The sequence below is a fragment of the Rhinoderma darwinii genome, chromosome 3 (assembly GCF_050947455.1).
Source record: "Rhinoderma darwinii isolate aRhiDar2 chromosome 3, aRhiDar2.hap1, whole genome shotgun sequence".
Lineage (NCBI taxonomy): Eukaryota > Metazoa > Chordata > Amphibia > Anura > Rhinodermatidae > Rhinoderma > Rhinoderma darwinii.
Genome location: NC_134689.1, coordinates 416,833,015 through 416,849,722, shown reverse-complemented (window position 1 = coordinate 416,849,722; position 16,708 = coordinate 416,833,015).

Here is a 16,708-nt window from a genome sequence, read left to right as displayed (position 1 = left end):
CAGCTATCCTGAGCACTACAGAGAGAAGTCACAGATTTCTATCAGTTGGGGGGAACGTGATGGACTTGATTGCATCAATATAAAGAAATACATCACAGACCGTTCTGGGAATATTATTGATGAGTATAAAGACCGGATCTCTAAAGTAAATCATCCTGATACCAACCAGACAGAGTCTCTCATAATCCGGGGAGTGAAAGCTTCAGATGGAGTCACATTCTGCTGTAAAGCAACTATAGTTTTACCTTTGTATGACGGGTACACCTGGAATGATAAGTATGGGACGTCTCTGAACGTTGCAGGTAAAAATAAATTTTATATAATACATTCCAAATCCTTCAGGCGTATGGAAATCTTATATATGTGTAATAGATAGATAAGAAGAAGGGACAAGAAGAGATGAGAGGTTATGAGAGCAGATTTATCAGCTTTAAGGAGAAATATAAATTTTTGTTAACATTATATTAAATGGAATGTATCAGCAGATTTTAGAACACCAAACTTTAGTGTTGACAGAGCTACATATTGAATAACAAATCAAATGCTCTTACCACAAAATACAGGCAGGATGACCAGAATAAAAGAATTGGGTGGGACTACTGTAGTAACAGGCCACATGATGTGCATGACATCACACGCACAAGGGGTGGGCGTAACGGCTCAGTAACCTGCCCAGGAAGAAACCATATGTGACCAAATAAAAAAGGCATTAGGGGAAATAATAGACATGATTACACCATAGAGATGTTACGTGACCATGTGACATCCCCGACACATGCCCATTGCATGGAGACACCAAAAACATGGCGTCCTCCATGCTGGCGACTTGTCTATAGGGAGGATCATCAGAGAATATTCAGGAATGGCAGGTAGTAGCAACAGGGTGGTGGAACTCTAAGGTAACAGGGTGGTGCAGTCAATATAAAATCAAGCATACAAGGAAAATGGAGGAGAACAGAATGAAATAGGCAAAAACAGTAGTACACAGTAAATAGTCATGATAATAAGTTATAGTGTATATGATATAGTTATTTTGTGTATAATACAGTAAACCAAAATCACAGGCGCATGTGATCATGTTATGAAAGAGGAGGTAGGGGATTAAAAGTATGTCAGTAAAAAGCATTGGGGTTACATATATTACTGGTTAAATAGACAATAAAAAATTTAATTATAGAAAATACCAAGAAGTTATGGATATTACTACCTGGAATACACCAGTATAATATGTTAATACATTGGTACACAAATGTGATATAGAAATTGTGAAAAAAAAAACGTGACACGCGCAAAGAAAATAAAGTGGTGAGGGTGTAGGTGAGCATGCTGTGACAAGTGCAGTGAGGGAAATAAAATAAGAGATAGTGCACAAATTTAATATAAAAGGTTGTTTAATTATAATAAAAACAAATGATTAAAATTCTGAACATTTATTATATGGATATCAGTGGATCATAATTAATAATAAGTGTGTATATACTGTATATATATATATATATATATATATATATATACACACCGCGTTCCAAATTATTATGCAAATGCTATTTTTCGCTGATTTTCCTAAATAGTCGATGCAAATGACAGTCAGTATAATCTTCAAGCCATCAACCGTTGGAGTATAATGCAAATTTTATTGAACAAATCTCCTAATGATAACAGATTTTTTTTTAGAAGTAAAAAACTCAAAATGTTTCAAATTATTATGCACAGCAGAGATCAAAACATTTTAAAGGTTGTAAAGAGAACTAAAATGGTCATTTGTTGAATTTGCAGCATCAGGAGGTCATATTTACAGAAATCAAAAGCTCTTTCAATCAAAAAAAACTTAACAGGCCAAGTTACATGTTAACATAGGACCCCTCCTCTGATATCACCTTCACAATTCTTGCATCCATTGAATTTGTGAGTATTTGGACAGTTTCTGCTTGAATATCTTTGCAGTATGTCAGAATAGCCTCTCAGAGCTTCTGTTTTGATGTGAACTGCCTCCCACCCTCATAGATATTTTGCTTGAGGATGCTCCAAAGGTTCTCAATAGGGTTGAGGTCAGGGGAACATGGGGGCCACACCATGAGTTTCTCTCCTTTTATGCCAATAGCAGCCAATGACACAGAGGTATTCTTTGCAGCATGAGATGGTGTATTGTCATGCATGAAGATAATTTTGCTATGGAAGGCACGGTTCTTCTTTTTGTACCACGGAAGAAAGTGGTCAGTCATAAACTCTACGTACTTTGCAGAGGTCATTTTCACACCGTCAGGGACCCTAAAGGGGCCTACCAGCTCTCTTACCATGATTCCAGCCCAAACCATGACTCCGCCACCTCCTTGCTGACGTCGCAGCCTTGTTGGGACATGGTGGCCATTCACCAACCATCCACTACTCCATCCATCTGGACCATCCAGGGTTGCACGGCACTCATCAGTAAACAACACGGTTTGAAAATTAGTCTTCATGTATTTCGGAGCCCACTGCAACCGTTTCTGCTTGTGAGCATTGTTTAGGGGTAGACGAATAATAGCTTTATGCACACTTGCAAACCTCTGGAGGATCTTACACCTTGAGGTTCGCGGGACTCCAGAGGCACCAGCGGCTTCAAATACCTGTTTGCTGCTTTGCCATGGCATTTTAGCAGCTGCTCTCCTAATCTTATTAATTTGTCTGGCAGAAACCTTCCTCATTATATGCCTTTATGTGAACGAACCCGTCTGTGCTCTGAATTTGCCACAAATCTTTTCACAGTACGATGATCACGCTTAAGTTTTCTTGAAATATCCAATGTTTTCATACCTTGTCCAAGGTATTGCACTATTTCACGCTTTTCGGCAGCAAAGAGATCCTTTTTCTTTCCCATATTGCTTGAAACCTGTGGCCTGCTTAATAATGTGGAACGTCCTTCTTAAGTAGTTTTCCTTTGATTGGACACACCTGGCAAACTAATTATCACAGGTGTCTGAGATTGATTACAATGATCCAAAGAGCCCTAAGACACAATACCATCCATGAGTTTAATTGAAAAAATAATAATTAAATGTTTATGACACTTAAATCCAATGTGCATAATAATTTGGAACACGGTGTGTATATACAGTGGAGGAAATAAGTATTTGATCCCTTGCTGATTTTGTAAGTTCGCCCACTGTCAAAGTCATGAACAGTCTAGAATTTTTAGGCTAGGTTAATTTTACCAGTGAGAGATAGATTATATTAAAAAAAAAAAAGAAAATCACATTGTCAAAATTATATATATTTATTTGCATTGTGCACAGAGAAATAAGTATTTGATCCCCTACCAACCATTAAGAGTTCAGCCTCCTCCAGACCAGTTACACGCTCCAAATCAACTTGGTGCCTGCATTAAAGACAGCTGTCTTACATGGTCACCTGTATAAAAGACTCCTGTCCACAGACTCAATTAATCAGTCTGACTCTAACCTCTACAACATGGGTAAGACCAAAGAGCTTTCTAAGGATGTCAGGGACAAGATCATAGACCTGCACAAGGCTGGAATGGGCTACAAAACCATAAGTAAGATGCTGGGTGAGAAGGAGACAACTGTTGGTGCAATAGTAAGAAAATGGAAGACATACAAAATGACTGTCAATCGACATCGATCTGGGGCTCCATGCAAAATCTCACCTCGTGGGGTATCCTTGATCCTGAGGAAGGTGAGAGCTTAGCCGAAAACTACACGGGGGGAACTTGTTAATGATCTCAAGGCAGCTTTGACCACAGTCACCAAGAAAACCATTGGTAAAACATTACGCCGTAATGGATTAAAATCCTGCAGTGCCCGCAAGGTCCCCCTGCTCATGAAGGCACATGTACAGGCCCGACTGAAGTTTGAAAATGAACATCTGGATGATTCTGAGAGTGATTGGGAGAAGGTGCTGTGGTCAGATGAGACTAAAATTGAGCTATTTGGCATTAACTCAAATCGCCATTTTTGGAGGAAGAGAAATGCTGCCTATGACCCAAAGAACACCGTCCCCACTGTCAAGCATGGAGGTGGAAACATTATGTTTTGGGGGTGTTTCTCTGCTAAGGGCACAGGACTACTTCACCGCATCAATGGGAGAATGGATGGAGCCATGTACCATCAAATCCTGAGTGACAACCTCCTTCCCTCCACCAGGACATTAAAAATGGCTTGTGGCTGGGTCTTCCAGCACGACAATTACCCGAAACATACAGCCAAGGCAACAAAGGAGTGGCTCAAAAAGAAGCACATTAAGGTCATGGAGTGGCCTAGCCAGTCTCCAGACCTTAATCCCATCGAAAACTTATGGAGGGAGCTGAAGATCCGAGTTGCCAAGCGACAGCCTCAAAATCTTATTGATTTACAGATGATCTGCAAAGAGGAGTGGGCCAAAATTCCATCTAACATGTGTGCAAACCTCATCATCAACTACTAAAAATGTCTGACTGCTGTGCTTGCCAACAAGGGTTTTGCCACCAAGTATTAATTCTTGTTTGCCAAAGGGATCAAATACTTATTTCTCTGTGCAGAATGCAAATAAATATATATAATTTTGACAATGTGATTATTTTTTTTTTTTTTTATATATAATCTATTTCTCACTGGTAAAATTAACCTAGCCTAAAAATTCTAGACTGTTCATGTCTTTGACAGTAAGTAGGCAAACTTACAAAATCAGCAAGGGATCAAATACTTATTTCCTCCACTGTATATATATATATATATATATATATACATACCTACTGTATAAGACTTTATATGGTGTAAAATATCACTACTAGGGAATATGAAAGTGATAGATACAAAATCCTCCATAAATATGCAGACTACACACAGTTCAATACCCATAAACCATAATAAATAGTGAATATACATATAGAACTTTAGAGGGTATAAAACTTTATAGAATATAAAATGACACTACTAGAAGAGTGTAGATATAGGTAATCGAAAGAAAATCTTCATACATGTGCATATCATACAAAAACGTGAATAGATAAATATAAATATTGGTGAACATATTGTAGACCCCAGACATATATGGACAAAGGCATCCCATTACACCAATGCTACACGATAATTAGACGATAATTTGAAGAGGAATATACACGGCGGCGGTGACAATGAGTCACACAGACAGGATAATTCGTCCCGCGTTGCTCAATGTTTCTGGTCCAGCGTCAAGTCGCATACCAATCAGATGACAACTACAAAAGGACCAGTGAAGCAAGCAATACATATATAAATATACCTCACAATGACATGACTACCTCAATGAGGAAAGAGGAAGAGAGAAAGATGGAGAGATAAAGGAGAAAAAAAAGAAGAAGAAGGGGAGGGAGAAAAAGAAAGAAAAAGGAGAAGGATGAAAAACAAAGAAAAGATGCGAGAAAGGACCAGATAAAAAGAAAAAATAATACAATCAATTGGGCCAGAACAGCACGAATAAAAGCAGTTTAAATACATATGGTATAAAGTCAAATAAAACCCCACCCACGATTGGGTGAAGACGAGGACTCATCAGAAATAATATAGTAAGATCCGTAAGCAAACGGCTAAGCTGGCAGAAACTCAGGAAGGGCTTACCTAGATAGATAGGAGTGAGTGTACACTGGCCTAACTTAAGAAGGGAACAAAACTCAGTTGTTCGTTCAGGCCCTTAGGGGTCACAATGTCCAACTCAAAAATCCCTTTTGTTTTTTTTAAATGCTATGTTTCCAGGCGTTAGGATGGCTTTACAGCAGAAGACACTTCAGGGTTTGAGAAACACCCATCTGGCTCTTGCCTGCTAATTTGCATGTAGCTTGTTAAGCAAATACAACTTTATTTGATTTTTTTTCAGTGCACCATGATTGGTGATATATATATCTTTGATCTAGACTCCACACATAGGACCTATGTTCATAACTGAAGTTATGACTATTTATATAGTGTTAATACCCCCTAGGAATGGCCTAATGTTGAACCTTCAATTGAAGCCCACTTATAATGTATCACATGGTGCCCAAATAATACAGTCATACAGTGTACAAATAACACTACCACACTAGTTCCTAAATAACACTGCCGGTCAATCATCTAGGGAGTTGTAGCTTCCATATGGGCACCAAATATGGGATCGGAACTGCAAGCTTTGTGTGCATAAGCCATTAGGGCCGGTGATGTCCTTCTTTAGTAAGTCCAGCCGTGATTCGATTTTTCCTATTTACTGTATAATTAGGTAGATTTGCCTTTCTGGAGCTTTGAAAAACTTGGTGGAGGTAAATTGAAGACCGAACTGGGTATGTAATATATACTCACAGTTGTCCTAATACTATATGTATGTATGCATGTATATAATCTAAATATTATCAGGATAGTATTATACATATAATATGTACAGAATGGATGTACCAAGTGTGGCCTCCATTACAACTCTGCAGAGGTTCTTACCAAGCTTCCCCGCACTGCAGAACGTCAGATCTGCCCAGTTTGTTTTTTTATAATATAATTTTTTATTGTTGATTTATATAACCAAATATGCCATACTACATAACAAAAAAAAACTAAGAAAATATACCAAGTTAACATTATTTTAAAGAAAATATTATGTAGTACAGACACTATCCCAAAAGTTGATGCTTGAAAATCAAGAGTCACCCCCTAAAACCCTGGAAAATATTGCGTTGGGAGGGGAGGGAGAGATAGTGAGTAAAAAAAAAATATATATATACATTGCACCAACATTTTGATCAGAACAATTTTTGCAGCTCTGGTCAATGGTAACTTATTCCATGCTTTAAGTTTCCCTCTCAAAAATACAAACAGAGTAATTTATTTCAGTGTCATGTAGTCAGCCGGGTCCCTAGAAATTTTTACGCCTAAATATTCAAACACCTCAACAGTGTTCAAGGAGGAAATCTGATCGGGGTTAAAGAGGCTCTGTCACCAGATTATAAGTGCCCTATCTCCTACATAATGTGATCGGCGCTGTAATGTAGATAACAGTGTTTTTTATTTTTAAAAACGATAATTTTTTTAGCAATCGATGAGCAATTTTTGATTTATGCTAATTAGTTTCTTAATGACCAACTGGGCGTGTTTTTACTTTTTACCAACTTGGCGTTGTGAAGAGACGTGTATGACACAGACCAATCAGTGACCAATCAGCGACCAATCAGCGTCATACACTTCTCATTGTTCCAGCCCAGCTTCTTTCACTGCACAATCACGCTGGAACAATGAGAAGTGTATGACACTGATTGGTCACTGATTGGTCAGCGTCATACACCTCTCTTTACAATGCCCAGTTGTCTATTAAGAAACTAACTTGCATAAATCTAAAATTGCTTATAACTTGCTAAAATATGATCGTTTTTCAAAATAAAAACCACTGTTGTTATCTACATTGCAGCGCCGATCAGATTATGTAGGAGATAAGGCACTTATAATGTGATGATAGAACCTCTTTAACCTCGGCCGAGATATCGATTTTTGACAATTAATTTTAAGGCCAGCCCGCTCACCAAACTCTTGATATAGCCGAATTACATGATCGACCGAGGATATATCCCCTATAAACAGAAGAACATTGTCTGCGTATAATGAGTTTTTATCGACCTTATTACCCATCAGATCTGCCTAGTTATGTATTTATAAATCCCTAACTTTTATATTACAGCAAAACTAGTCAGATTTACTATACGGGAGCCTGAAAAGCTGGGTAAGAACCCCTGTAAGAGGTGGGACCCCCACTTATCACACATTAATGTCTGGGCATCACAACAGCTCAGTGGTCAGGACTGTGGTCTTACACCACCGGAGTCCTGGGTTAGTTTCCTATAAGTATATAAGTATAAAAAATAAATATATATATATATCCCTTGTCTTCTGTTTCTAGATTGAGGATCAGTGTCTCAGGTGGAGGAATTGATCGCTGTCCCAGGTGAAGAGGTGATCATCCCCTATCATTACTTAGTGAAGACCTCGGGGGAAGCTCAACAAGTGTCCTGGTATACTGCAGATAATGGAATATGTTCCTATAATGTTCAAAAGATTTACACCTCAGACCCAACAGCCACAGATGATGCACCTGGATTTTCACTGGTGAACTTCCCTGGAGACGTCTCTCTACGTATACACAGTGTTCAGAGAAGTGAATACCGACGTTTTTGTTGCCGAGTGACCACCAGTAATGGAGAAATATAAAGCAGTTTTGGTACAGAGCCGATCATCACAGGTAGAGAAATATATTGGGTAGGACCTACTATTGGTCTTTGGGCAGACGAAGCTGCACCTTTAGCCAAAACTATTATGAATGTGCACCAAAAATAACAGATCTTTGCGTCTCAGGGTGTGCTCTAAATACAACAACTCCAAATACTGGCAAAAACTAAGCCAAACAAGAGGAGGTATAAGGCAGGGAAAGTGTCTAATGTCTAGTAAGATTTACAGCATAAATTATCTACTGACGGCCTTGTCCAAATTTACACTATTTATATATTACACAGTATTAGTAAATCTGCTCCCTTGTGTTGTTAAAGGGAATTTAAGGAATTGCTTCAGGCCCCCAAGAATGCAGAACACTTCAGGAGATATGATGTAACCAGCCTCAATGTCAGGAGCAGAAGGAGAAAATAATCATAAATCATAATAAATCCCAGACCACCTGACTATTATCTGTACATTGTTTTAACAGTTTCATATATTGTGTTTTTCTAGGTTCCCCATCCCCCTCACCATTCACTGTTACACAGCCATATAACATCACAGGTCATAGAGGAGAGTCCGGGACACTAAACTGCTCATACAGCTCATATATGAAGAGTGATGTCCTGGGGGTCAATATTTACTGGAGACTGGGCAACATTAGTGGACCTTATGTCTACCACCCCTACAAAGAAATGGTCTATCCCGGTTATAGCGGAAGAACGGAAATAAAGGGTACAGCAGATCTCCACATACAGCGGCTGGAGATGTCAGACGACTCCATGTATTACTGCTTTGTGATGATCAAATTGTGTACAGGAAATGACAAATATGAAAATATAATCCATTATGGAGAAGGGACGAGACTGATTGTGACAGGTAAAGTTAAAAATTGTACAACGTCTTTTTATGACTTCTGCAACTTAATTTTGCTCTGAACAGTTGTTTGCACTGTGTAGACATTAGAGAACATGGTCTATAACATAAACATATGAAAGATTGCTGTATACAGCTCCCTGACAATACTTTCCCCCCTAGAGACTGCTCTTTTTTGGAGACATTCCTTGTAGCTGCCATAAAGCAAACCCATTCTGCTGCACTGTCTATAAAGTTAAAGCTGACCTCCAGATAAAAGATGAATTAAAGGTTTTCCATTGCTTATCATATGACTAATATGTATCTGTGTGTGATTGTGACGCTTCATCTGTGGTTTCCTTGCAGCAGATCTTCTGATCCTTCTCCTTCATCCTGTATTACTTGTCATGTGAGGTGTTTAGTGACTACCACTAAATCTAATTTACAAGGGTAATGGTAATCTCTAACCAGCAGGTGTGGGACAAGAGGAAGCTGGGGTAGGTGATGGCCTAGGGCGCCACTTCACAACAGGGATTGGAGGTGTAAATTAAAATAATAATAATTATAGGAAAATTATGCACATTGTGGTTATGTTGTGCCACCCACCCCCTGCGATATATGACAACAAACTGCTGTGTCCATTGATCTTAGGCCCAAATGTGTGCAGGGCTGTTGATGGATCTGCACAGATAAGATCACATGATCATATGTATGCAGGTCCTGAAGCCAGAGGGTGGAGCAGTGAGATTCTACAGAGGAGGAGAGAGTGTGATCTGCTGCGTGTAAGTGTATGGGGTCTTGTATGGAATCCAAAGTTAATTAGGGGATTCGTTGGGGTCTGTATGTATTTAGGGGTTTAGTGTCTGAATTTTTTTAGGGAGTCTGGTCTAGGGTTTGTATTTAGTGAGTCTTGCCTAGAGTCTGTATATATTGAGGGGGTCTGGCAGCGCTGTCTTTACAGGTAATGATGCCATAGGCATCACGTTTTATATGCCCCATAATAACAGCTGTACCTCATTTCTCCTTGATCACGCTGCTTAGACTACAATCACAAGTCACGGCTTTGACTCAATTTTTGCAAAACCTCTCTGCTGTTTATTGAAAATCTCTGCGAAACGAATACATAATAGCGTGTGAATGTACCTTACTAGGCTGGGATCACACAGTGAACATTTATCTGTGGTTATTATATTTTGGATACAAGCTGAACGGAGAAAAGAATTGACCACTCTATTATAAAGTTGTAGCTTTACCTGAGCGCTCCTGATGAAGGTGAGTGACTGTACTACAGGTAATTGTGGTGATTAGTTACATTCTATACTATAGAGCAGTGATGTGCACCCTGTGGTCCCCCAGTTGTTGTGAAACCACAACTTCCAACATGCTCCAACATCTGAAGCCTGTTTTATTATACTGGGAGTTGTAGCTTACCAACAACTAAGGAACCACAGGTTGCACAACACTGCTCTATACAGTAGTGTAGAATGCAACTGAGCAATATTTAAGTGAACCAAAGACAAAGGCATGGCGTGATTGTCAGGATTGGAAGCCAGAGGCCCCTGTGTCCAGGCAGTGACTCTTCTCAATGAGACACCTGCAATATTGGATAGCTCCAGTGCTGAATGTATTGTCCAGGTTCTCGTGATTCCTGCCTCTCTGGATTCCTTGCCAGGATTGACGACAACCTTTTGGCTTGCTGTATAAGTCCGGCCCTTGCACTTCCTGATTGTCAGATTATTGAGATTCTTGCCTGTAGTCTAGTTCATTGCTGCCTTTCTACAAACTGCTGCTTATTTGTGCAACAAAATTGTATTGTTTCCTGGCTATGTTTCTGCGTCAAGCTACAAGCTGTCACTGCCTATCTGTGTATCAAGCTTGCACTGTTTCCAGACTAAGTCTGGCGCTAAAATCTATTGCCGATTATCTGTGTACCTGCCTGATCATTTCAGCCAATGGACTCCAAATCTGCTACAGACTCGGATAAGTGCAGTCACTCACCTTCATTAGGAGTGCTCAGGTATAGGTACCACTTTGCAATAAAGTTATATAAATTTGTGTCTAGGTTCAACTGCTGTCCAAAACAAGATCCAAACATATAAATAAAATATGTCATTGTTTTTCTAAGGCCCAACATTTTCAAAGCGTGTCAAGCCAACCTTTTTGTTAGACATAGGCAGCAGCATAGGGCTTTACACTATTGTGATGCTAAAAAGATTTGTTGTTATAATCGAAGGGAATAACTGAGGTATCCAAACATAAGGGCATATGTTTGCATACATTTGCAACTATTAAACATTACTGCACATACTATATTTTTTAAATAATACCACCATATACTGTATACATATACATATACATATATATATATATATATATATATATATATATAAAATGTGACCATATACATAATACTGTACACATAGATAAAACCGCCATATAATGCACATATAAATAATACCACTATATGCTGTATATATAATTCAGACATATATACTACCGTTCAAAAGTTTAGGGTCACTTAGAAATTTCCTTATTTTTGAAAGAAAAGCACAGTTTTTTTCAATGAAGATAACATTAAATTAATCAGAAATATACTCTATACATTGTTAATGTGCTAAATGACTATTCTAGCTGCAAACGTCTGGTTTTTAATGCAATATCTATATAGGTGTATAGAGGCCCATTTCCAGCAACCATCACTCCAGTGTTCTAATGGTACATTGTGTTTGCTAACTGTGTTAGAAGGCTAATGGATGATTAGAAAACACTTGAAAACCCTTGTGCAATTATGTTAGCACCGCTGTAAACAGTTTTGCTGTTTAGAGGAGCTATAAAACTGACCTTCCTTTGAGCTAGTTGAGAATCTGGAGCATTACATTTGTGGGTTCGATTAAACTCTCAAAATGTCTAGAAAAAGAGAGCTTTCATGTGAAACTCGACAGTCTATTCTTGTTCTTAGAAATGAAGGCTATTCCATTCGAGAAATTGCCAAGAAACTGAAGATTTCCTACAACGGTGTGTACTACTCCCTTCAGAGGACAGCACAAACAGGTTCTAACCAGAGTAGGAAGAGAAGTGGGAGGCCCCGCTGCACAACTGAGCAACAAGACAAGTACATTAGAGTCTCTAGTTTGAGAAATAGACGCCTCACAGGTCCTCAACTGGCAGCTTCATTAAATAGTACCCGCAAAACGCCAGTGTCAACGTCTGCAGTGAAGAGGCGACTCCGGGATGCTGGCCTTCAGGGCAGAGTGGCAAAGAAAAAGCCATATCTGAGACTGGCTAATAAAAGGAAAAGATTAATATGGGCAAAAACACACAGACATTGGACAGAGGAAGACTGGAAAAAAGTGTTATGGACAGACGAATCGAAGTTTGAGGTGTTTGGATCACACAGAAGAACATTTGTGAGACGCAGAACAACTGAAAAGATGCTGGAAGAGTGCCTGACGCCATCTGTCAAGCATGGTGGAGGTCATGTGATGGTCTGGGGTTGCTTTGGTGCTGGTAAAGTGGGAGATTTGTACAAGGTAAAAGGGATTTTGAATAAGGAAGGCTATCACTCCATTTTGCAACGCCATGCCATACCCTGTGGACAGCGCTTAATTGGAGCCAATTTCATCCTACAACAGGGCAATGACCCAAAGCACACCTCCAAATGATGCAAGAACTATTTAAGGAAGAAGCCGGCAGCTGGTATTCTATCTGTAATGGAGTGGCCAGCGCAGTCACCAGATCTCAACCCCATAGAGCTGTTGGGGGAGCAGCTTGACCGTATGGTACGCAAGAAGTGCCCATCAAGCCAATCCAACTTGTGGGAGGGCCTTCTGGAAGCATGGGGTGAAATTTCTCCCGATTACCTCAGCAAATTAACAGCTAGAATGCCAAAGGTCTGCAATGCTGGAATTGCTGCAAATGGAGCATTCCAAGACGAAAGCAAAGTTTGAAGGAGAAAATTATTATTTCAAATTAAAATCATTATTTCTAACCTTGTCAATGTCTTGACTATATTTTCTAGTCATTTTGCAACTCATTTGATAAATATAAGTGTGAGTTTTCATGGAAAACACAAAATTGTCTGGGTGACCCCAAACTTTTGAACGGTAGTGTACTGTAGATATAAAGTGATCATATACTGTAAACATAAATAGTGCGGCCATATATTGTACCTATATTAAAAATACACAGGTTTTCTCACCTTTGATAAATTGTGCGTACAGTGTTCCTTGTATCAGGCTTTCCACACTATCCTTGTGTGGATTTCCAGGCTCTGACACTGGACTGATTTCGCTGCAATGATAAATAGCCCAGTGAGCACACTTGTACTGATTTTGGCTAGGTGAAACCCTGTGCTGGAGAAATCCATAGAAATCCAAATTCAGCAAACAGATTTAACAGAAGTTGCAGCAAACTAAGTTTTGCTGAGAAATTCAATTTTCTTGGATTCCTCATCTCAACCATCCTAACCAGCGTGGTAAGAAATACACCTCTCCCAGTACTTTCCCAGCCACTGGCCTACAATGTGTATGTATATATATATATATATATATATATATATATATATATATATATATATATATAAACATATATTACACAGACACTATATACAACTAAAAGGTTTTGCTTCATGTTTAAAGCCGGTTTTATGTTTGTAACCTTGATTGTGATCTATGAATTCCCCGGTCTAACAAAACTTCTGTGTTGCTGCTTCTTATTCTTTGCTTTTCTCATTAGACTGGACTCCTAATGATCAATTTAATCTCCTTTATGGTTTTGCCACTTGGAAATAATGTACCAAAATTAAGGATAATGCTCACAACATTATGGACTAATATCTTAATATAGAGCTGTTATTACAGCATGAGGGCGACTTACACAATATTAGGCAGGTGGTATTAATGTAATGACTGATCTTTGTATATTGTAGATATATTTTGATGGTTGGATTTTATGATTTATGTACAATCTATATTTACTGTGGTTCATCACCTACAGATTCTCCTAATGAACTTGATGAATATAAACTTGTGATCATTATTTCCATCTCGGCCGCTGTCCTGCTGGTTCTTCTGTGTGTGATCTGGGTGATCTTGAAGACAACAGGTAGAAGGATTATTTTCTCTATTACAGAACAACCTTCTATAATCATCTATTTCAGATGTCGGATGTTTTTACTCCACATTCTTCTCTCATGAAAATGTCAGTACCGTTGTGCTTAGTTTCATCCTTCAGAGGTTAAGGTGGTCTTTCCTATTAAGAAGGGTCTTAAGTTTTCTCACTCACTCAGAAACTCTCCATTTTATTATGGTAAAAAGTAGGAAAAATCCACGGCACTCACCGTTCAGGGGCCTTGACAAAGCATGTGTACACTCGAAGCGACCGTAGGCTTGTGCTCCACATCCATACTGCCTTTGTTTGCCTGCCACGACATTAAATGAAAATTCTACTGAATGGTGAGTGCCGTGGATTTTTCTACTTTTTACCATTATACCTGTGCTTGTCTAATCCCACCACTGAGCACCACCTGTTGAGGATTCAATTCAACCTGTTTAGACCTATGTTTAGACTTGTAATGCTCCAAGAGCCAAAGCAGTGCCGATCTTTTTCTTACTTTGAACATTTTCTTATTGTTCCATTCTGATTTTGGCTCATGCTCATGAATGTGTTACTGCTCCATACAACTTCTGAATCATAGGGAGCCCTAATATTGTGCCCATACACTTCTATAGGGCTCTAACCCCCTGTATGCCTCTGATTTCATAAGGTGGAACAAGGAGGATTTTTCCCACAAAACAAATTGTGGTATGTTCCATCAGATTGATGTATGTGGTTATTATGATATATAACTGATAATAGGTTCCATGAAATGCCACATTATGTAGATTATTCTGCTAGGGGAGAATTCCTTTGACATAAGCCGCCATACTGAGGCACCATACAACTGCATATGGAATATCTATGTACATAGTACAAAGCTGCCATATACATGAGGTCTTATGATGGCAGGAAATTGGAGCCATGAATACAAATCCCTGTCTTGCGTTTTAGTAAAAGCAACAAGATCCCTGCTAATAATAATAATTGTATATTTTTTTATATTATGAATTTATTTTATAGAATGTATGGATTTATTTGTGATTAGAGTAAAAATAGGAAAATATATTTTAAAGGGGAAATACACATAATTAGGATCATATGAAGTGTCACAGAGAAGAGTCAGAAGACCCAATAAGTGGAGTCCATGAGCTTGAACCTCTAGTTAATTTGTAATATTTTCGAGTGCCGGAAAACCAGTAGTGACAGTGTTGGCGTCAGTGACACAGCATTTCCCGCATTCTGACCTACATGTATGTGATCCCCCCTGGCGGCACATCTGTGAAAATGTATTTATTAATTTTTAAAACGAAGGTTGAAAAACTTTTTTTTGTACAATGAATAATCCTCATTTACTGAACCCACAAAATCCTTTTAAGACAACCAAAGAAAACTGTTCATTAATCATACTTGTTCCAGTAGAAGAGGTGACAGTATTTCTTTATATACAGTCTGGTTACAACTATAGGTGAGCAAATCTTTAAAAAAAAACAAAAAAAAATTGGATTTGCCAGAGTTTTGCTGATGGTGAATTTCCTATTCCAGACTTATATTTCAAGCATATATGACAGTGGAGGCTTAAATGCTTTAACCTTTTCATTGTATAGGAATTGTATCTTGACTTTAAATGCTTGCCACAACTAGAATATACAAGCTTAGATCTTGGTATCGTGATAAAGCCCAATCTTAGCTTTCAATAAATACCAGGATCAAAGCTCCAGGTGAAATATTCAGGTGCAGCACTTGCTTGTAGTCGGGGAGCAGCATGGAAAACTTTCCTTCTGGTTCTGTGTCTGTGTAGGGGAGGGGGAGGAGGAGCTGCAAGTGAGAGCAAGAAGAAAGAACACAGCCTGTTACTGTCATCTCTCCCCCTGTACAACCTCATGTGACCCCAGGCAGGTGATACAGGAACTTTTCCTCATGGTATCACCCCTCTTACCAATCAGAGATGATATTTGCTTTCTAAGTGTTAGCTGTTTTCCTCTAAAGAAGTCAATAAATGAACCACTGCTCCTCTTATCACCCCCTGCACCTCATCAGGTCATTTGTCAACTCTATGACTCAAGTGTTTACTGGCTTCTGCATCTCGGAAATCTTTGGTCGCTTTAGTTTTGATGATTTTTGTGAAGATAAGTTCATATAGATATAGACATAAATGGCATGTTTTGACTCTGCACATCTTGAACTTTCATTTTTAGGAGTTCTTGTACATCTCAGGCTCTGCTTGGGTCAGACGTTTAGTCACAAACATGATTTATTATGTATTTATTACAAAAGTTACAATTCAATGCAATCTTTCATGAATACGCCTGTGAGTGTAAAGTGCTGAGCAGCATATTCACAATGTGCCAGGAATGAACTTTCAGAAAATATTTGGGTATGGAGGTATAATATGATTATTTATTTCATAATTCTGGTTTTATTTCTTTATGTCAAAAGTGTAAAAAAGAGTTAAGTGAAAGGGTTAATACGGATCACTATTCCAGCCTCCATTGTTTTATATGCTTGAAATTTACTTTCAAAATAGAAATGTGCCTGTCAGCAAAACACAGAGGAAGCAAATTTTCAGATTTTTCTTTCAGATTTGT